The sequence below is a fragment of the Magnolia sinica genome, chromosome 7 (genome assembly GCF_029962835.1).
Source record: "Magnolia sinica isolate HGM2019 chromosome 7, MsV1, whole genome shotgun sequence".
Lineage (NCBI taxonomy): Eukaryota > Viridiplantae > Streptophyta > Magnoliopsida > Magnoliales > Magnoliaceae > Magnolia > Magnolia sinica.
In genome coordinates this window covers 54,052,378-54,074,656 of record NC_080579.1, presented here as the reverse complement: position 1 = coordinate 54,074,656, position 22,279 = coordinate 54,052,378, and the positions used below count along the sequence as shown (strand labels likewise).

The window sequence follows — 22,279 nt, the reverse complement described above, 5'->3', positions numbered from 1 at the left end:
CAACCTCTCAAGATCTGAATTTTGAGGTTATTTTAATTTACTGCATTGTGATTTACTTTGGCTATCATATTCATTTTAATTCCGCTGTTATAAGTTTTAATTTGGCACTGTCCTATTCACCCCCCCTCTAGGACATATAGCTTGGCCTTTTCATCTACCTCGATTATGTGTTTCATACCCACACATCCACACATGGGACCACTTGATGCAAGTTTTTTATCCACCATACACACGTGTGGACCCACCATAATTTATGTATTGTATCTGCACCGTCCAGCAGCAGGCGCTGCTGGAGAGGCAAGACACAAATATTAGTTGATCTAGAACTTTGGTGGGCCACCATGTGGACCCACCTTGATGATGTATATCCTCAACGTGCAGATCCTGGACGGTGGGGCCCCTCGTCATATATGTGTTTTATCCCTGCCGTCCAAACATGGGGGCAGTGGGGCCTGCTGTGTTGTGTGTGTCTGTCCACACGTGAATAGTGGGACCCACATGAAGTAGGTGTTGTATTCACACCGTCCGTCCATTCTGTTGGACGTGGACCCCATCCACGTGGCCCACCTGGGTGTATGTGGTGTACCCACACCATCCAGCAAGGACGTGGGGCCTACCTTGATGGTATGTGTTTTATCTGCACCGTCCAGTCCCTAGATGGTGGGACCCATATGCTCTAAGTGTTTTATCATCCTGTCCATTCATGGACCCCACATGATGTATCTGTTTTATCCATGTTGTCCGTCCATGGACTGGACCCCACCTTGATGGATGTGTATTTCCACCAGGTCGTCCATGGACTATACGTCCAACAGGCCCACCGTGATGTGTGTATTGCATACACACTGTCCATTTGATGAGGCCCAATGTGATGTATATGAGGCCCATGAGGTGAGGCCTAATGTGATGTATATGTGACCCTTGTGTGAGGCCCAATGTGATGTGTGAGAGGCCCATGTAATGAGGCCTACTATGATGTACGTGAGGCCCAAAGTGATGTGCATGAGGCCCATGTACATACCACGTTAAATTCATAGTAACACTCGAGAACTTTCAATACTCGGTATTAAAAAGTTCAAGGTGTTATACTGCTATACAGGAATTGAGAAATACCGATGTTATGAAAGTTAAGGAATTAGTTAGATCTCTCCAAACCTATGAGCTGAATTTCAAAGCTGCTAAAAAATAAGTTCATAGCCCTTAAATCCTCAAAATCTAAATCCAAAGATACAAATGTAAATTCTGATAATGAGGAAAATGAGGATAATATGGGAATGTTGGCTAAAAAGTTTTATAGAATTTTCAAAAATAAAAATAAATCAGATTTTCAAAAACCGATTGACAAAGGAAAAGGAAATCTAATTTTTTCTAAATCAAAATCTAAAGACACCTAATACTTCAACTGTTCTAAATATGAGCATCTAGCTTCAAAATGTCCTAAGAAGGATAAATCTAGAAGAAGAGGCATGATTGCCATTTGGGATGAATCATCATAATCTGAATCCAATTCAGAAACTGACGAATCGGACCAAGAAACTGAGAAAGATCAAAAGGCCTTCATGACCATAGCTAGAATCACTTCCTTAAATGAATGTGAAACTTCTGACTATGAAACCCATGGAAGTGATTCTGAAAATAAAGAAGATCTTCGAATCGCTTATGATGCTACAAAGAAAGTTGTAAGATTGCATCTAAACTGAAAATTCAAAAAGAAAACTTTGCTAATCTGAAATTATAACTTGAAAAATCAGTTTTGAAAAAATCTCATTTTTCTGATTGTTTTGAGAAAACCAAACTAGATTTAAGTTTGAAAATTTCTGAAATTCAAAATCTCAAAACTGAAAATGATAATTTAAAATTAGAAATTGCTTCCCTTACAACTTCAAAAGATACTTAGATATACACCCAAGTAGTTACTTGAAAAATTAATAACCGCATCTTGACGAAGTACCAACAAATCTTGCTTGGGATATATCAAAAGTCACACAGAAAAATATAAAAATTCTGCTCCCATATTTGCAAAAGGTAAATCTTCAAAATCTAAAGTAGAAACTATAAAGGAAGTACAGAAGAATGAAAAACCTTTTCAAAAAACTTTTAATCCAAAAACTAAGGCCAACTATCATAAGTATCAAAGGAAAAATAATAATCCTCCTCTAGAAGATAAGATAGTGGATTCACTTAAAGATCTCTTGAAATCCAACTCTAGAAATAACAGAGTAAGTAGAAACAAGAAAAACTCTTGCTCTTAAACACATCGAATGGTAAGAGATCCTCTTAAACCCAAAACTATAATGAGATGGGTTCCAAAATATAAGTATTTTGTTATCCACACAACTTTCAAAGCAAGCAGTCATTTAAGATGGTACCTGGATAGTGGATGTTCTAAACATATGACAGGTGATAAGACAATTCTATCAGACATCAATCAAATCGATGACGGCTCGCTTACTTTTGGAGATGGTAGCAACTGCAAAATCATCAGAAGAGGTAATGTAAATCTTCCCAATCAACCTATCTTTAAAGATGTTCTGCATGTTGAAGGTTTAAAACATAATTTGTTACGCATATCTCAAATATGTGATAATAATCATAAATTACACCAAAATCCGTATTCAATAATGGAAACGATTTTCAACCGTGGTTAAAAAGGGCGTCGCAAAAATTACGGACGGTTGAAAACCGTCGCAAATTTTCAATTTCATCACACTTTCAAATCTTTCTTAATTTTTCTTATTTATGATTTTTTTTCTCATTTGGAACCAGTATTTTTTAAAATATTTGAAACTCAAAGAATGTTACAGTACAATTAAAAATAAAAGAATGACAGTAGAAATGTAAGATACAAAAATCAAATCTTTATTAACCATAAATATCCTAAATATCACAAATCATATAAGATAAATCTATCAAAATATAAGCTAGTTCGCACTTTTCTTAGTTAAGATAACAATTAAATTCAAACTAAAGTGTAAAGCAAAGTTAGATCAAGAAATAAATTTTGGACAGTTTGGACTAAACTACCAAAATGATTAATGTAGTTGAATTCTAAGTCTTGAATGGGCCTCGGTTTTGGGATATAAGAAAATGTGGTGGAGAATGTGATGGACATATTAGATATCATGCACACAACATGATGAGCTTTAAACCCACATTATCAACAAACGACACTTCATGGAAAATGACAAAGAACCACAACTCCCTTCATAACTCCTAATAATATCAAGATAGTCTTTGTATAATTTACTAAGAATTGCCGCAGCTGCTAAAAACTGGAGTGGGCCACCATGATCAAGCCTCAAGAGGATCAACCCACCTATACAATTAAGAAAAAAAAAACCCGACGTTAGTCTCCATTCAATGAAAACAAAGCCAATAGTGAAATGGTACCCATCAAACCCATTATCTCCATTCGATGGGCCCCATATGTGTGAGATCGTAAAATCATACATGCTAAGGCAGGGGACCTGCATATTAGCTTGTTGCACACTCCTTAGAGTGTAATGAAGGGGCATGAAGCATGTGATCACAAACATGTGAAAGTGCAAAAACTCACAAGCAACTAGTCCTAATATCAATGCTCGAAGATAAGAGTTAACAACAATAAGAAAAGGAGTAGAAACTTGTTTGACATAGGAATCAATGTATATTGAATTCAATAGTTTAAAATTCAGGTGATGTGGGGATCTTATAAGCCTCAATGTTCAGTTGGGTCTCATCCATCTCTATCTCATTGGCTGAAATACTTCTGTTTTTGGATATTCAAACATGCTGTTGATGTCCATTTTTTGTTCTCAGACACCAAATGCGCCAATCTGAAGCAATTAAAAACTAATATGGAAATCTAACTGATTAATTATTTTAAGATTGAATCTCTAAAATCAAAGAAAAAATACTTGAGATCATGTTCTTCTATATGAATTCCGATATAAACTTTTAAACACCTGAAGTGCCAACATAATTGGACAATGAACAAATAAAATACAAATTCAACAATAAGTATATGCTTAATTTTTTAATCCGAAATCTCAAAAGCACAAGAGAGCATACATTTTGAGCCAACATGGACAGTTCTGTGCACAATCAAAGATCCAAAACTGTACAGATTTGCATCTCACTGGAGTTGTCCAACATGTACAGTTTTAAGGCAAATCTTGTTGTCCCAAAATGGATAGATTTGGGGCAAATTTATGGACTGTCCAGCAGTCTAAGATTGACCAGATTTTGTGACATCCAACAATATAGATTTGGGACAGATCCAACAATCCTCTTTGCATATATAGTAAAAATCATATATATACCTAAGCATCATACATGACAATGGTAGCAAAAACAATAGACATCTCGAAAATTGAGTCCAAGAATCCCATTTCTATGCAGAATTATAAGCACAATAAATGCAAGATGTAAGGTTAAGCACCTACCCATACTGAAAGCTCAAGGCTTTCCTACTTGGTTCGTCATATTCAGCTTGTGTCATCCAACCTCGCTCAACTATCTGAACCCAATGCATTATATATATCAGCAAGATCAAGATCAATAACATGAGATGCAAGCAACAAAAAAGATAAACAAAATGAGTAGCTATTGCAAAAAATTCCAGGGTCTAAGTCAATCCACTTCAAAATATATACCTTCTACACCTACATCAGCTTGCTAGTGTATTGCAGTCCTGGTGCTAGTTTCACCATGGCCCTTGCAATGGAAAAATAGTTTAAAGAAGTTTTTTCCCAAAGAATGATACTAATCACAAGAAGAAAATTAAAAAGTTGAATTTTATTACCAAGCCTCACATCCATTACTTAGTCCATTCAAGATGGGACATGAGTGGTAGAACGGATGGATTATCTAGTCCATCAAAAAATAGTTTAGATATGCTTTTCCCAAAAAATGCAAATAAGAAAGGAAGACATTCTTGTACCTGTGTCATTACATCATCCATTACCAACATTTGTATCTTACTCAACAATTCAACAATGTACATGTATAAAAATAGGAGACAATGTGTAATACCCGACCTGAGTTCATGTGTGTGCATGTGTGTGTAGGTATGCATTTCGTTTCTCTGTTCCCGCGGTCCTACCGGTCGAATTCCGGCAACCCGCGACTTTCGATTAGTGTTTGCGGTCATCCTCAAGTCCGGTCATGTAGACCTGACCCGGATCGACCCAAATTTAGTGTCATAGTGACCGCATCGTCGCCGCGGTTCCATCGCCGCGTCTCGTGCGGCCATCCGAGTTGTAGATCATGAGTTATGGGCCGCGCTCATTTTAGGCCGTTGATGTGTGATTTGGTGGGACCCACCCTAGCATTGCACATTTTTTCATGATTGATGACATCATCCTATGCATAGCTTTCTAAAAAGGCTACTCTATAGCCTACCCTATAGCCTTCCTAGACTAAGCATGGGTTGCTTCTCCCATGATTATGATTGCTTTTATCTTCTCTAGACAATCATTGCTAGCCTCTTTTAGAGAAACTAATCATTTCTCTTGGTTACATCTCCCTAGCAATCCCATTTTCCTCTCATTTTCTCCTTCCCTTCTCCTTGCTAGAGCCCAAACCGTCCCCACCCTCTCCCTTTCTCCAGCCCTCCTCTCTAATCCCCTCCAATCTAACCATTCCCAACTCATCTTCACCATAGAAAGCTTTTCCTTGGAGCTAGAGGATCATTGTGGTGTAGGATTGAAGATAGATCTTAATGAAGGGAAAAATATATATATATATATACTCGAATTTGACCATCCTTTAAGGTTAATACTCAGGTTTTTAGGGAACGAGTCATATACTCGGGTCCTGAAAACACGGGGCGTTACAGTTGGTATCAGAGCATAGTTTGGACAAACTTGACCTTAGAAAATGATCTTATACAAACTTTAAATATCTCAAGTTAGGATGTTTGAAATTAGAAGTTTGAACTTAGGTGAATTTCCCCTAGAATTAGAAGAATTGTTGAGAACATAGAGATCTAAACTTAGGCTCCCCCATAAATTGTTATGGTGGCCATTTGAATTGATGTGAAATTCCCTGGTAGCTAGGAGGAATTGAGAACAGAGGTACTTCAACCTTAGGTTCCGTTGAGAATTATAAAATTAGTCATTTGAATATATGCAGAATTCCCTTAGAATAAGAAAAAAATTGTGAAACATAGAATTTTCAAAACTCTAGATTTCCTTGAGAATTTTATGTTAGACAATTGGACCCTAAGCTTATGTAGAAATTCCTTAGAAATGATTTGAATAACCATTTGAACTTATGTGAATGTCCATTGTAGTTAGGAGAAATTGAGAATATAGGAACTCAAATTTTTAAGCCCCTAGGGACTTGTTTGGATGACCAAAAGACTTAGAAACGAACTTAGGCATATGGGAAATCCCTTGCTACCACATTATAGATGAGATCAAACATAAGAATTCCCTAAACTTAAAAAATCATGCTAAGAATTTTAATTTGAATCCCCTAATACACTTCCTTGCTTAGGAAAAATATCTCACACAAATACCAACACGAAAGCTTGGTTAGAGGAAGAGTAATATAAATTTCTGTAAGCATTCAACCCTAAACTGAGTATGTCAAGACTAAATTCGAAATCCTAGGTAAATTCGGCAAATTTCAAACTCAAGCTTCCACATAGAAATTTTTATCGTGAAATTTTCTCTTTAGTTGGGCATTAGGTGACTAGAGTGCACACTGGAAGCGTGATGGTCATTTGCATTCACGTAAATTTCGGGTGCTCTCATTGAAAATTTTGAAGATCACATGATATTTCCCATGAGTCTAGAATAATCGGGATCACGAGTTGATGGAACCATACTTAAGCGATGTTGCGCTGTTTGACTCAAATTCTAGGTCCTAGCAAATCTCATCGATCTCGATGCCCTGATCAAACAAAGGATCGAGATCTAATGGGACTATGAATGGGTACTAAAATCCTCTGTCCTGCACAGACAGATGATCGAAGTATTGGGCTCAAACTTACTACAACCATCTATCCGTGTTAACCCGAACGTTGAAAATGAAAAATTGTACCGTACTGTAGACAGCGGGGAACTATCATTAAGGTAAAGGAAGATAAAGATAAGATATTATTATTAACCACACAAATGAACTTGTAATCCTAGTAAACATAATAACGTTAGTAGTTAGGTGTACATCATCACGTCTCAAGGGTTAAAAAAAATCTTAAGGGGGGTAGATTGTAGTAACCCCAGTTTTTATAATTAGTTGTATAAAATTGTACAAACACACAACCTTTAAGGGAAAATAGTGAATGCCTAGGAGCATTGTAAATTAGACTGTCATCATTAATATCCACGGTAGAAGTACTAAATTTTAGGGACGAAATTCTCTTTAAGGGGGGTAGATTGTAACACCCCGTACTTCCTAGTACTCGGGTGTTACCGCATAACCTAACTCAGTATGAACGCTAAACCTAACTTACTTGAACAGTCGCCCTAAAGCTATCCATCTTAACCATTTGATTTTGACTATGACAACAAGGTCTTAAGAGTCTAGTTCAATCTGCCCTGGACCCCTAGTGACCTTTTAACCATCTGATTTTGGACTATGATTACTCATTGCACAATCGTAAGATTTGAAATCGGTCTGTCTATTTAACCACCTCAACATGATTAAATTGACCCTGTACTCAAATAAATAAATAAAGAACCTACTTTAGAATCTCGATCATGATGGTATTTCATCATCCAAAATATACCTAATTAGTACAATTAAATCACAAAGAGTAAATTAGGGATTAAAGTCACAAAGCCCACCGTTCACTAGGTTTACAATGTCGTGTTGGACGACCCATCCCTTGAAAACATAAATCAGATTATTTGGTCTCATAATCAACCCCTAGACTACACCTAAACACTCTTCAAGATCCCATGTTTATTGATAACTAGACATGAATCGATCCAACGGTTGGATCGGTTGAATGGTCAGGAGGTCGAATATTAATAATTAGACATCCATGTAGTGTGTGCCACTTGACACTTAAGGTTAGTTAAGGGTTAGATACGTGACTCAGGAGGGTTGATCTACCATGAGTACAACTCTATTTAGAAGTAAGCACTACAAGTTTAAGTTGAAATAATAACAATGATAATAATTCATACCACAAAAGATGCTATAATAAACGAATTGATAGGGAAGTCTCATAAAATAAATGTTCCAACCATTTGGACAAAGTCCTAAGACCCTTCTGGCCATTGGACTACGGATTGCAATTAATTCGACCAGTGGATTGATAAATGTCAATAGAATAACATGAAATCAGGTTGTATGGCCCACAAAAGCTTTGGATCCACCCCATCTAGGATCAGATGGTCCTCATTGGGCCGTTGAAAATCAGGTGGTCGAAGTGGATTTCCTACGAGCATGATCGTGGGGCCCATTTTAATCACGCATGTGCACCAAAGGGTGTGCACTGGCATTGCACCGGGCAGCAAGCCCGGTCAAAACAGCGCTGACCCGCGCTTTCCCTAAAACAGAGTCTCTCCCGCTCGTTTTCATTTGAACCGGACGCCGTTCGTGTGATTGGAAATGGCCCACCATGATCATTCTCTTGGATGATCCGAACCATCCATCATGTTTGGGGCATGGCCTCGACCAAAACCCAGCAGTTTGGCATAGCGAAACCCACAGGCATGGTTTTAGCCCAATCGAGTCGACGTGCGAACAGAAGTTGTGTTTCCAGCCTCTCCAAATCTGACCCATGGTGATCGAGGTGGACCACCTTCAACCAATCCAAACCGTCCATTGAGTAGAGGACTCCCATTTGACCAAACCCATCCCATCCGTTCGTGCTCTTGTACACTTGCAGGCACTCAAATCAACCCAAGAAGAGCTGCGTGCGGCACTTCTAAAAACGGAAAAAGTTCCGTTTCCATTTTTGTTGCCAGCGGGCGATCCACGTGAAGGGGAGCCTCTCAATCCCAGCCTTCTATTCAAGCACATCTAGACCCTTCATTGCTGCCACACAGATCGTGGTTTTCAGAGAAAAACCAGTGGTCGATTTCAGTTTTGGGAGCGTACTTAACGGTTTTAAGCAGGCTTAATCTGGGCCGTTCGTTGCCCATCTAAGGGTTGAGAGACAGAGAGTTAGGGAATGCCTAAAAGGCCTAAGGGTCGAGCAACAGGAGCTCACCCTCCATTGTTACAGCCGCACTTGAGAAAGAACAAACAGAGAGAGAGAGAGAGAGAGAGAACAGGGGGTGATCGGTCGGGCCGTGGAGCTGCACCACGCTGACGTGCAGTCAGCTGAGACGAGTTCTGGTCAGGTCGGACTGCTGGCCGTGGTTGAAAGAAAGGAAGAAAGGAAAGAATGAGATGGTGAAGAAGGCGAGGAAGCATAGAGAGAGAGTGCGGCTGCTGTGCAGCCCGAACCGAGCTCGGTCTAGTTACAGGCCCTGCTGGTTTGGGTGCTACTGGAGTTCCAGCACACGCACACACACAGAGAGAGAATGAGGAGAGAAAAGAAAGGTCTAAGGAGGAGAAACGAGAAGAAAAAAAGAGAGGCAGGGGAGTAGGGTTACTGCTGCCGCACCGAGTCGAGTTGAGGTGCAGTCCAACTCGGGTGAGTCTTGTTCAGTCCAGATGTTGCTGGACTGGGGTTGTGAGAAGAAAAGAAAGGGTGAGAGATAAGAGAACGAGAGATAGAGAAGAAGAAGGAAATGTGAAAAAGAGAGGGAGAGAGAGGAAGAGAGTTTCAGCTTGAGTTATGGGCTGACTCGCTGCCGAGTCAACTGGGTTGAGTCAGGGTGGGACCTGGTCCAGGCATTGCTGGATTTCCAGCATGTGGAAAACAAAGAGAATGAGAAGGAGCAGGAGAGAGAGAATGTAGCAGTGGTGGTTGTGTCGAACCGAGTCAAGAGGCGAGGTTTGTCTCCAAGCCACATTAAAGCATGCCAACTCGAGTTGTTAGATCAACTGAGGTATGCCAACTTCCCATCTTCATACATTGGAATTGTTAAAAATCAAAGTACCAATACCTTACTGTTTTTAGGGGCTATTAATGGACGTTAATAATTCTAATACTCGATTGCTCATGGTAGATATTAACATTTGTTATGACTAATATTATTCCTATGTTGTCATTAGTAGACTATTTATGATAAGATTAGAGTTGATAGTATTGATTGATGATTATCACTTATCATTACTTCATTTCAAATATTGTTACAAACTAATTGTATGGGTTAGATCTTAAACTCTAAAACCCTAAACCGAGGTAATCCAAACCCTATGTTAAGACCTTAACCCTAAATAGTGTGTAAGGATTGGATCTAACTATAGAATTTCATAATTCATGGTAGGTCATAGTATCCATTACCTCGACTGGGATTGATAGTTATGATTTAAAATCATTAGAAAATGTTATCACTTGCCTTATGGGATTAGTCAAATACTTGTTGATATAATTATTACTATTAGTCCTTATTGTATTATCATTAGAAAATATCCTATTATTATTACTCGTATTATTTAAGAGATTATTAGTTATTATGAGTATATTAGATAATATCGGTACGTTTAAATATAAACTTATGAACCATCGTTACTAATATTAATGGAATGATACTCCTACTATGAATATTATTTAACCCATTACACAATAATAATAATAATAATAATAATGATAATAACATGAATAATAATGATAATAACATTAATAATAATAAGTTATGATTCAAATCCTAAAATCTAAGTATGGGGCTAGACCATAGAATAAAACCCTAATTCTACATTAAAACCTAAAAGATAACCCTAGGCTATGATCTTAAACCCTAAGTGGTATGTAGAACTTGGATCTAATTGTACATCCTGATTTATGGTAGGATTTGATTTTAAGGGAACACGCATTCCCTAGCGATGCTGGTAGGCGATGCAAACTGTAAGGTGATAATTCTTCCCCTTAAGCTTTCCATTTCCAAACTAGTTTGAGTAATAGTCTTTATTAAAATCACTGATGTTATCTTATAACATGCGATCTTTTATAAATTCTTAAGGCATGGCCTATACTTGAATTATGTTTGACAGTTGTGAACATGATTCCATACAATAACTGCTTATATGATGGTTTCCATTTAAATTTAAATTGATAGTTCCTATCGTGGCTTATTGCGATTATCATGAATTAACTTATGTTGGGTATGCTATAATTATATGTTTTGTCGTGGATTGTTGTGAGTCACTTATGGATCTCTATTCACTACACTTAATGGTGGGTGATCCCCTACGTGAACCCATACTTAGGATGTAGCAAGATGGGTTGGTGAGGAATGGGCCCTCGATTTAGAGGTTATGTGGGATATGGAACATTAATGTGGGGTTTACCATCCATAGGGCATACGGCTTGAATGGCTTGAAATGACCTCTTTAACCGCTCTGATTTAATCTTACCTGACCCTTGCCATCTCGATTAGTATTTCGAGGATTATATTACTGCTGCGATTTAACAGGTATCCCATATTTTGATGATTTCCTTATGTGCCTTTGATGGCCTATACCATGCAATGGAAATCCTCACTTATTGAATTTGATTGGCCACTGATCGATGGGTTTCATTAAGCATCCTAACGTGGGGGAATCACATGAGCCGAGGATGGTGGTCATGGGACACTATGCCCGAGCTGTTGGCCTACGCTGGGTGATGAGCCCCCCGTAGTGACCATTGAGTTACTTAAATTGGCTAATTGTAACTGAATTAATAACGGTTGACTAATCATGCATTCATAGTATATTGGCGATGACAGGTGGCTAATTCTGGATGCTGTAGCACATGCCCTAGAGTTACTGGGGTATCGTTTCGCTAGCTCCCAGACCATCGAATATCGACCCATTGTTCTGATTAGATGAGTTTTCCCAGGTCAATGATTGCATGGGTGACGAGCCCAAGTCTGACTGGATGTGTATCCCCAGGTCGATGTGCATTCACGCATCCATGCATATAAAAAACTGCATCATGTATTATTTTGATTACCTTGTTGTTTTGACAATGCTTAGCTAAGGCGGCGATGTGAAATCTTGAGGGGAATTCACACTGAGTTGGCCACTCATCCATCAAATATAAAACCGTACAGGTAGCACAAGTGGCTTAAGTGATTTTCAGGTTCAGACTGATGAGGAGCCGGGTACAAGTGCCAGGGATGCATGGCCGTATTGCTGAGAGGAGCTGCGCGGTCTTGCGGCTTATGTTTACATTCTTCTGTTATTTTTCATGTGTTAAATTTTGTGAATTCTTATATTTGTTATATCGAGACATTGGTTTGTGTAAGTCATTATGGGCAACCTCTTGTATATTATAAATGTAATTGCAATTTTTCTTTTATGCTTACTTGTCCATTTTATGCTCATCTGCTTACTCTGAATGAAGGGAAAAAAAATATATACTCGAATTTGACTATCCTTTAAGGTTAACACTCGGGTTTTTGGGAAACGAGTCGTATACTCGAGTCCTGAAAACACGGAGCGTTACAATTCCTTATATAGAAATTTCTGATTTCTTTGATTCCATAGATGTTCTTTTCCATTTCTTTCATTTTGAAGCTTATGGGGCCCATCAAATGATAGTTGTGGCCTCCATGTCTTCATGGATGAGGCTTATAGCCCATCCTTTGTGCATACATGATCCACGCAAGGGGCCATTCTCCATGGACCCGTACACGGTTTTCTTTCTTTGATCACGGATCCTTAGGTCATCTAGACCCTTGATCCTTAGTGGAAATGGCATCTCCACCATAAATCTTGAGTAGGACAAGTTATGCTCATGTGGAACCATGTAAATCATGATATAGTGGATGATTGTGATTGTGTTGTCACGCCCCAAACTCGGAAACCGGGCTCACAAAATTCCCGATCGCCGAATCTAGCGCCGACAGCCTCCGTAGAACCCCATTCTCGGCTCCCAGCGCCCATTCGCCAGGTTCCGATCCTGGGATGCTACAAGGAGGATTTTCAACATCAGTTTGATTCGTAATAAGCATAACCAAAGGCATAACCCACAAACAACAACCAAAAACTCCATCACATTTTCACTATAATCAAAAACTTTACAAGTACAATGAGCATAAGGGAAATACAACGATGATAGACCAAAAGCTCCAAAAGAAGATCAGCTACGCGCCCAAGCCTCAGCGCTGCTGCGAACCAACGTCACCTGCACGCAACGGTCGTGCATAAGCTTATAGAAAGCTTAGAGGGTGGTGAAAGTGTATGCTCAAGGTGATAATATAGTCATGCAGTATCAGAGTAATGCGGAACATGCTGATGAATGCTAAGAATCCCATTGCCGTACCAAGGCCATGCGGTGCAAAGAATGATGTCGGCCATACCAAGGCCATGCAATGCAAAATGTAAGTCAAGCATACAAATCCTCATCTAAGTCCACATGTCAATACGGCTCAAATCTGGAATATCACCGGGGTCTAGTACACTCCAAGCCAGATTGCCGCCCCATCGCGCGCAATAAGGTGAGTGGAAAAGACCTCACTATCCGCCTGCCAATATCGGGCTCGGCTCGTCAATAGCGGACCCATTCCTCGAGCTGGTCAGACTCAGCCTAGCATTGACCCCTACTCTCGGGCGGGTAAGGCCGCACCCCCTTCCAACCGACCACGACACAGTGGAAAGCGCAACCGTCTGGTAATCGGCACCCAGCGCTCATGCACCCACTCGGTCTAGATGTTGGAACAACCTCCTGGTACCATAAGGGTTTAGGGACTTTCACCCAGGGATATCTATCGCACCCCATGTAGAACAGTATTTCCGGTATCCAATCCTGCCAACCACGATACGTCTGTGGAGGCTACGGCCCTGATGTCGCTAGGGCGTACAGTAACCATATCACACAATGCGAATGCATGAATCACACTAATCAGTCATGCAGCAATCCTGCGCGTATCGTGCGCTCATGTAGGGCAACACCCCCTATACGGGAGTCCCTAAACAATCTACCCAAAGACTTATGCTATGATCAGTCATCTCTCATATCAAGCATACATATGATGCATATGATCATGAATCATGGAATTTAAACATGCTATATAGGATGGATGACATGCATAACGAAGGTGGGCCTAAACGACCTGCACATAACACGCATGGGCCTGCTAATGGGCCCTAGGGAAAGGCATAATGCGGACATTTAACCAACATTATACTTGCAATGTGGACGTCAAACCAACATTGCTCCCAAGGCACGACTGTCATAAATCATGTCGGGATTGCACATTGCAATGGACCTTTGGTATATCCCATTGGGCCTTCAATACATCAAATGAGCCGTATCATATGGGCCTATATTCATTAAGCGGGCCGCACCAATGGGCCTTATGTACATTGCAATGGGCTACAACCCGGGGGCTTCAGAACATATCAAATAGGCCTAAGCTTATGGGCCTTACACGTGTCAAATGGGCCTCGACAGTTGGGCTCCATATGTACATCAAATGGGTCTACTCACCTGGCCTTATATGTATCAAATGGGCCTCACCAATTGGGCCCCATGTGCACATCAAATGGGCCTCAACTCATTGGCCCCATTACATCAAATGGGCCTCGACCCATGGGCCTTATATATACATCAAAGTGGGCCTCAACCATGGGTCACAAGTACTGAGGTGGGCCTCCCACCATCAATAAATTATATATAATATAATATATATACACACACATATATATATATGTATATATAACATATAATATAACATTATATATATACACATAACATATATTATATATAATATAATATTATATATATACATATAACATATATTATATGTAATATAATATTATATATAAATATATATACACACACCAGCACACACATGCATCCACACACACGCGCGCACACACACACAGTGGGCTCCACCGTCCAGGCGGACGGTGGAGATAAAACACTTACATCACTATGGGCTCCATGTGGGGCCCACCATAATGTTTATATTCCATCCGGACCGTTGATAAGGTCCAGCAGACCTAGATGAAGGGTGAAAATAAATTTCACCCTGATCCAAAACTTCTGTGGGCCTAAAAAAAGGTTCCAACGGTAGAGTCTAATTCACACTGTTTCCTTTGATGTGGGCCGCCCGAGTCTTGGATCAGTCTGATTTTTGGGGTGGGCCCACGTCAGATAGTGGCCCACCCGATGAACGGGTTAGATGGCACATAAACGTCAAGGTGGGGCCCACGGCTACAGCCGTGGGTGGCTGTGCGGACGTCCGTCCGCCCGGACGCCGTGCGCAGGCGCTGCCTGCTGCGCCTACTGACACAGCAGCAACGCTGTGTCGTTGCAGTTTTATTTTTTTTTAATTTTCAAGGAATTAGCAGGTGGGGTCCATATCCAGGGAATCCACACCATCCAGCGTTCTTCCATGGCTCACCACGAGCAAAACAAGTCCAATATTGGACATATTTCAATGTACAACCAATCAAGGAAGTTTTCAATGGTGAAAACCACCATTTGCTATGGTATGGCCTGCCTGAAGGTCTGATAGATCCCACCTTCTGGCTCAACGCCTAAAATCATCTTGGGAAAGGAATGAACGGCATGGATTTAATACATACATCAAGGTGGGGCCTACATGAGTGGACCACTCCAAGGTTTTAAAAAAAAAGATATTTGTGTTCCCTTCCAGCAACGTCCAGCGTCCAGGGACGCTGGACTTTTCAAGTACTTAGGAGGTGGGCCCTGCTTAGGTGGGCCACCAGGGAATGGATGGCAGGGTACTTACACATAGAAAGTGGGCCCCACTTTTAAATGATTTGGATAAAATGCCTACCTCATGGTGGGGTCCATTCAAGTGGGCCACATAATCTCATTATTACAAAAATAAAATAAATAAATAAATAAGATAAAAGGGAGAGAAATGGAGAGTGAGACCGTGTGATGGAGGGACCCCGGCACTATGGGCCCTCCCTTGCACTAAATCATACATCAAGTGGGTCCCATTTTATGTGGCCCATTAAAATTAAATCCAACGGTGGAGATCCCTTCTCCACCAAATTAAACGGTCTAGATGACCCTAAATATACAAGAAGATAAACATCATGATGGGGTCCATGGAGGATGGCCCCGTCATGGAATGATCATGATGATCCAAGTGGGCCATCGGCCACATCTTAGGGTCCAAAGCGAGATCCAAACCATTGATCGGTTGGCCTCACTTGGCCCATCAAAAAAAAATATCAAAACTATCCTATCCAAACACCCACCGCTTGATCTTCTTGCTCCCTTGGCTTCCTTAGCTCCTTGAGCTCCTCTTTGATGGAGGAAGATGAGAAATGGATGGTTGAGATGAGAGATGAAGGGGTGGGAAAGGTGGACCTCACAAATGAAGTTTTCTCACCATGGGAGGACCATACGTATAGGACTTGCTATGGGAGAGTTTGAATGAGAGAGAGACTTGTAAGGGAGAGAGAGAGAGGGAGTGAGATGGGTGATGGAGTGATGGGGGATGGTTTGGGTTGAAAATTGTAAAAAGAGGTATGGTTAATGTTGAAAATGGGAAAAAGAGGAGTGGTGAGGTGGAAAGAGGGTAGACTTTTGTGAAAGGTGGAGATGGGTTAATGTACTTGAGGTATGGGATGCTTTAATGGTTGATTGATGGGACTAATTGTAGAGATTCCCTCGAAATCCACAACGCGCGGTGTTTCTTCGGAATAAACGCTGATCGGCATCTTCTTGCCTGGGTATCGGTTCGGTGCGCAAGTCACGGCGTTGGAACCACAGCGACGACGCGGTCGCTATGATATAACTTTCAGACTAAGCCGACCTCGGTGCGCGGGACCTGGCTTAGGATCATGCGCAAACACCGAATACGGTGCGAAGGTTGTCGGAATTTGACCGGAAGGACCGCGGAAGCTAACGGAACAGTACGGATTAGGACACGGGTCTTACATGTGTGATGAAGGGAAGGGCCTCAATGTGGCGGAGCTCCTTCCCTTGTGGCCAGATTCTTTTATTTTCCTTATTTATATCTCTGAAATCAAGATGTGTGTGGCCCCCTTGCAGCCTGGAACCATCCAGACCGTCCAAAGAGGGAGGACGTCCTTGACAATCCACCCTTGGACGTTGGGGCCCTAAATGTACCCAAAAAGGGTACATGTAAATGGTATTTATTGATGGGAATGGTCTAGATGTTTGTGGGGCCCACTGGGGTGGTCCATACCATAATTTCCATGGACTGATTTCCTCTTTTTATAGTGAATATAATTATTTTATTTCAGTATTATGTTGCTGTCCAGAAACTATCTGGACAGATTTTTAGGTTGTCTTGAGCTTAGTTTTTGGGATAATTGGCGGGGTGTTTGGTCCCATTTGATATATGCTTCTTGAAGGTGGGGACCCCACATAGATTTCTCCTAAATTTCAGCCCTATCCGACCCCAATTGAGGCCCTAAATGTGTGGCCCAAGTGAGGTGGATAGTCTGGATTTTCTGGACTGTTTCCAACAACATATCAATGTGGAATTTCATAAATATAAAATAATTTTTCACTAGTGGGCCACATCCGTGGACCCCACCTTGTAGTACATATATGAGGGGACCTAAAACCTATTTTTTCCAATTTTTTTGAGGCCATTGATCCACCCCATTGGAGGCTCAGATCAGGGTCTATCAAAATTCTGCACTTAGCAGATTTTCTGGACTATTTGAATTCCTTAAACTAATTAAAATACTTTTGCTAATCCCAAAATCATGAAATTTTACATAGATGTGACCCACCCATGGTATGATCCACCTACCAATTTTTGGGGCCAACGAACCCCTGTGCACACCGTGGCAAGGGCTAGACCAGCCCACCAGGCTGGGATGCCCAAGTTAAACAGATTTTCTATACAGTCTGTTTTCTTTAAATTAATTAAAATACTTCTGCTATTCCAAAACTTCTGAAATTTTATAGAGAGGTGGCCCACCCATGATAAGACCCACCTGCCAAGTTTCGGGGCCAACGGACCCCTGTGCATTTGGTGGCTAGGGCTGGACCGGCCCACCAGGCTGGGCCGTTCACCTGGGCCCATCTTGATGTATTTGTTACCCCGCCGTCCATCCATCTATGGTCCACGTGGGACGTGGCCAACCTCCCTGAGAATTTTCCATTTTTGGGACCTAATTTAATGTGTTTTTGGGCCACTTGCCCAGGCCCATTGGACTGTTGCTGGACTTCCAGTCCAGTAGCATGGTCCACCTGTTTTATGTGTGTACTCCAATCCTCCCATCTGGTGGGACCCACAGAGATATGTGTGGGCCACCAGGGAACATATACCTAATTTATATTAATTATTGCTGGGCCCCAGCAGGCCGAAAATATAGGCAGGCTAGAAATTCAGCAATGGGCCCAAAATGGCTGCCCCTAGTAGCCTATTATGGGGCAACATGGCCCACCAGATTAAGAGTGGATTGTGTACATAAGATTACCATTTTCTGAGGTGTCCTTGGGCTTCATTTATGTATGCTTGGAGGCCCACCTCCATTGGATTTTATTTTGGATCTATGTTCATAGTTTTGATTGGCCTTGGTAGGCCCATTTATCTTGGAATCTTCTAGTCAGGTCCCTTGACCTTTGGGCCTGAATCTCACTTATTATGATGGATTTGTGGGCCGTAATGTGCAAGTAGTTGGGCCCTTAGCTGCCCACCAAAATAACTTTGTACCTGGGCCAAGTTGTGAGGCCCAACTCACTTGGATAAAGGATAGAAAATGCCCACATGGTTGGATTACCGGGCTGCCCACTGGGCCCACCACAATATCTGGATTGTGACCTTCATGGTTGGGCCCAAACCTTGCTTAAGGGCCCACCATATTGCCTATGTGTTGGGCTTTGAGTATAGCCCACTAGGCCATGGATGTTCTTAGGCCTTGGGCCTTGTTTCATGCTCGCGTAGTAGTGAGTTGCCTCTTTGGGACCCAGTTGAGGTTGGATGTCCTCCTTGGTGACCCTAAGGTAGGTCAATAGGGTTGTTATAGGTGGTTGAAGGCCCACCTTGGACCCTTGCTAGGACCGCTTAATCCTCTTAAGACTTATGTCTGGTCTTCCTTAGCTTGTGGGCTACCCCAAAGTACCGGGCTCCCACTAAAGGATTGCTCCTTAGAGTACCTGTCTATATATCTAGACCTAGTCCCTCCTTAGGAGGGAGTGTATTCCACGTCATCATCGCCGTGTGGCGCACCCTTTTCACCCTCATGACCCATATGCATCATTTACGTGATTGGATTGCATTTGTGTGTGGTCATTGGGTTGATACGATAAAGGGGTGGAGTTTCCCTTCTCGTGCACATTGTGTGCTTGGAGCTAGTGCATGATTGTTATGCGTGACTCATGCATCTGGCATCGCATCTCATGGACATTGTTGCCCTTGCTTCATCAGGGCCCTGCCTCCACAAGGGTATTCGTGGATGGTCGTATGTGGACACCGAAAATGTTACTTGAGCATATGGGGTGCATAGGATATCCCTGGGTGAAAGCCCCTAAACCTTCAAGGTACCTAAAATATGCCTCAACGCCGTGACCGAGTGGAAATCATGAGCGCCCGAGTGCCTTACACCGTTAGGCCGCGTCTCCCACTGTCGTGTAGTCAGTTGAGATGGGATGTGACCTTATCTGCCTGAGTGAGAGGGCATGATTAGGTTGAGTCTGACCAGCTCGTGAATGGGTCCACTACCGTTGAGCCTTGCTGGTGGTTGGTTGTCCACAAGTGGGTAGTGTGGTCTCTTATGCTCGTTGACTATGCGGTCTTGATAACGACAGTCATCCTGTAGTGCATCAGACCCCGATGATATTCCTTATGATGGAACTGTATAGGATATATGGACTGGTTATAAGCATTGACATCACTTCGCAGTGCATTGATATCGGTTGTATAGGCCTTGTTGCATTGCATAGCCTTCCTACATTCATGACTTAGCCTTGGTTAGGCTTGTGGCATTGGCATCGATCATGTTTTCCTTCTGTATCTCCTATTATTCTTCCGCGCACCATTGTCACACACCTTCACCACCCTCTAAGCTTCTATAAGCTTATGCACGATTGATGCGTGCAGGAGATCCTAGGTCGGCGTCATAGCAGTTGAGCTTGGATAGGAGTTGAGCCAAGGACCCCAGTGTTGTAGATCTCTCCCGCTTTCTTCTGGTATCGTATGTATTTCCTTCAGCCATGTATCTAAAGTTCAAACTTATAGTGGACTTTGTGATGTGTGCCTTTATTATTTCTCAGATATATTTGTTGTGATCTTGGGTATGCTCTTATTGGAATGGATATATAAACTATGAAAATCCTCATTGTAGGATCCCAGGATTGGAACCTGCTCCAGGAGCCGAGAATGGGGTACTACGGAGGTTGTTGCGGCTAGAACCGGCTATCGGGTTCCTTATGAGTCTGGTTACCGAGTCTGGGGTGTGACACAATGTTTGGTTAAAGGCATGACTTGTTAGTGAAATTTTATTTTTTTAAAAAAAAAAATGAAAATGAAAATGAAAAAGGTAAATCAATATTGTTTAGAGCAAGTGTATAGAAATTAACCAGGGTTCAGTAACCTCAATCTGATGAGCACGGTCCCATCATGGATAAGGGATGCCCATGAATCTTTCTGATTAAAAAATATTAAATAGTTGATTTGCTCTGCATTCCTCCTTCCCACCTTCACTCTATCAGGGAATAGTCAGTTTGCTCTTTCGAAGGGGCACAAACCTGTGAGACACTTTATTGTTGGTATTGTATCTGTTTAGAATATTCATTGGTCCACCTGCAATATTGGAAAACCAGTAGTGGAAAATCACACACTTAGAATGTCATTTCTCACCAATTTATAAAGAGTGAAGGTACGCACATTCAGAAGCGACACGAGGTAGGGGGGACTTTACCATTGGGAATGGTGATGGAATGGGATAGATTGCAACAAAGTGACCATTGTCAACTTCCATGCCTGCAGTTGGAAACTATATCTTCTCAGAAGTTGAATTCATTTCCTCCTTTCATCTCTATCTGTGCACTATAGTGTGTGGCATTTTATTTCAACCAATCATTTTTCATTAACCACCATTCAATGGAGTCTCTTCAAATAGCTCCTGCAATTTAGGTCTTTGAGTGGGAGCAGAATATGGAGCTAGACATCCACCTCACGATTTGAATAAATCACGACACAATCAGGCTCCTTGTCCTAACAAATATTTGTAAGTTCCCTCCAAAATAAGCATGTAAAATAAATTCAAAAAAAAAAACCTCTGCAATCATGATCGGTGACAGGTTTCAATGCCATTGCCAGGCCCTGAAGAAATATAGTTATAATAAAACAGATCATACAAGGTTTCCTAGAGTAATACGTATCAGTTTTTCAGGCCAAAATAGACCAAGCATGTTTGACCAATTGGACTGAACTGCCAACAAAATCTGGTTGAGGTTCATTTTCGGTTTACATTTTCAAACTCAACAAATGCAACTGCAGCTAGAAGATATCAATTTCAGAAATGAAAATAGAAAGACCGGTTGACAAGCGATTCCATACCCTTCTACAAGGCCAACTACAAGCATTTTTTTGGAAAGATGAAGAAAATTTTATTGGGAGCACAATAGGCTCAAAATGCAAAACAAAAGAATTATGACAAGTCGAACATTACAGACCATGTCTTTAATCATTAAAATCCAACACTGCCAAACATTACAGGAACCTTAAAGATGACAAAACAGATTATAACTTGTTAAAGACTCGTGCTGAAGATTTTCTGGAACATTGGAAGCAAATACTCACGTGTGGAAACATTCTTCTTTGGAAACTTCTCTTTCACATTGTTCTTGGTGCCCTTGTGGCACCTAGGTGTGAGGTTTCACTTCTTGTGAAGGTTTAGGGCAATATCATTCTCATCTGAAGTGGAAACGATTAGTCAGATGCAATGTTCTAAAAGCCATATCATATCTGTAATCATGAATTGCAAGATCCTAAGTATTGGAGCCAGCCATTGGAGTCAACCATATCAGATCTGTAATCATAATGCAATGTTCTAAAAGCATTAACATCTTCAGTTCTGCTATAACCATCACCATTGGAGTCAGCCATGTATGCTGTAAAAGATACAAAACTCAAAAATGCCCACACACGTGCTTAATGCAAGTGCAAGGGATGGTATTAGACACAGAAAACCCCAAATAACTTTGGAATGAAAAAAAATAAGGAAAAACATTAGCAAATTTATTAGTCATGGTTTAGCTCCCACAACCATGGCCCTTTCTTTTTTCTTTTTCTTTTTTGTTTTTTTTTTAATTGAACCATACGATTTAAGT

At 41.2% G+C, this 22,279-nt stretch overlaps 1 long non-coding RNA gene across 3 annotated transcripts; it reads right to left on the bottom strand.

The window, feature by feature from the left end:
• Nucleotides 1-2,838: 2,838 nt before the first annotated feature.
• Nucleotides 2,839-21,875, bottom strand: LOC131251355 (uncharacterized). Of its 3 annotated transcripts, none has more exons than XR_009173765.1 (4): nt 21,750-21,875; nt 4,635-4,848; nt 4,421-4,498; nt 2,839-3,316 (listed from the first exon to the last, which is right to left on the bottom strand). It is a non-coding gene; the product is annotated as an uncharacterized LOC131251355 (long non-coding RNA). The 3 variants fall into 3 exon arrangements; XR_009173766.1 differs by lacking the exon at nt 21,750-21,875 and adding an exon at nt 4,922-4,996; XR_009173764.1 differs by lacking the exon at nt 21,750-21,875 and having other exon boundaries at nt 4,635-5,000.
• Nucleotides 21,876-22,279: the final 404 nt, after the last annotated feature.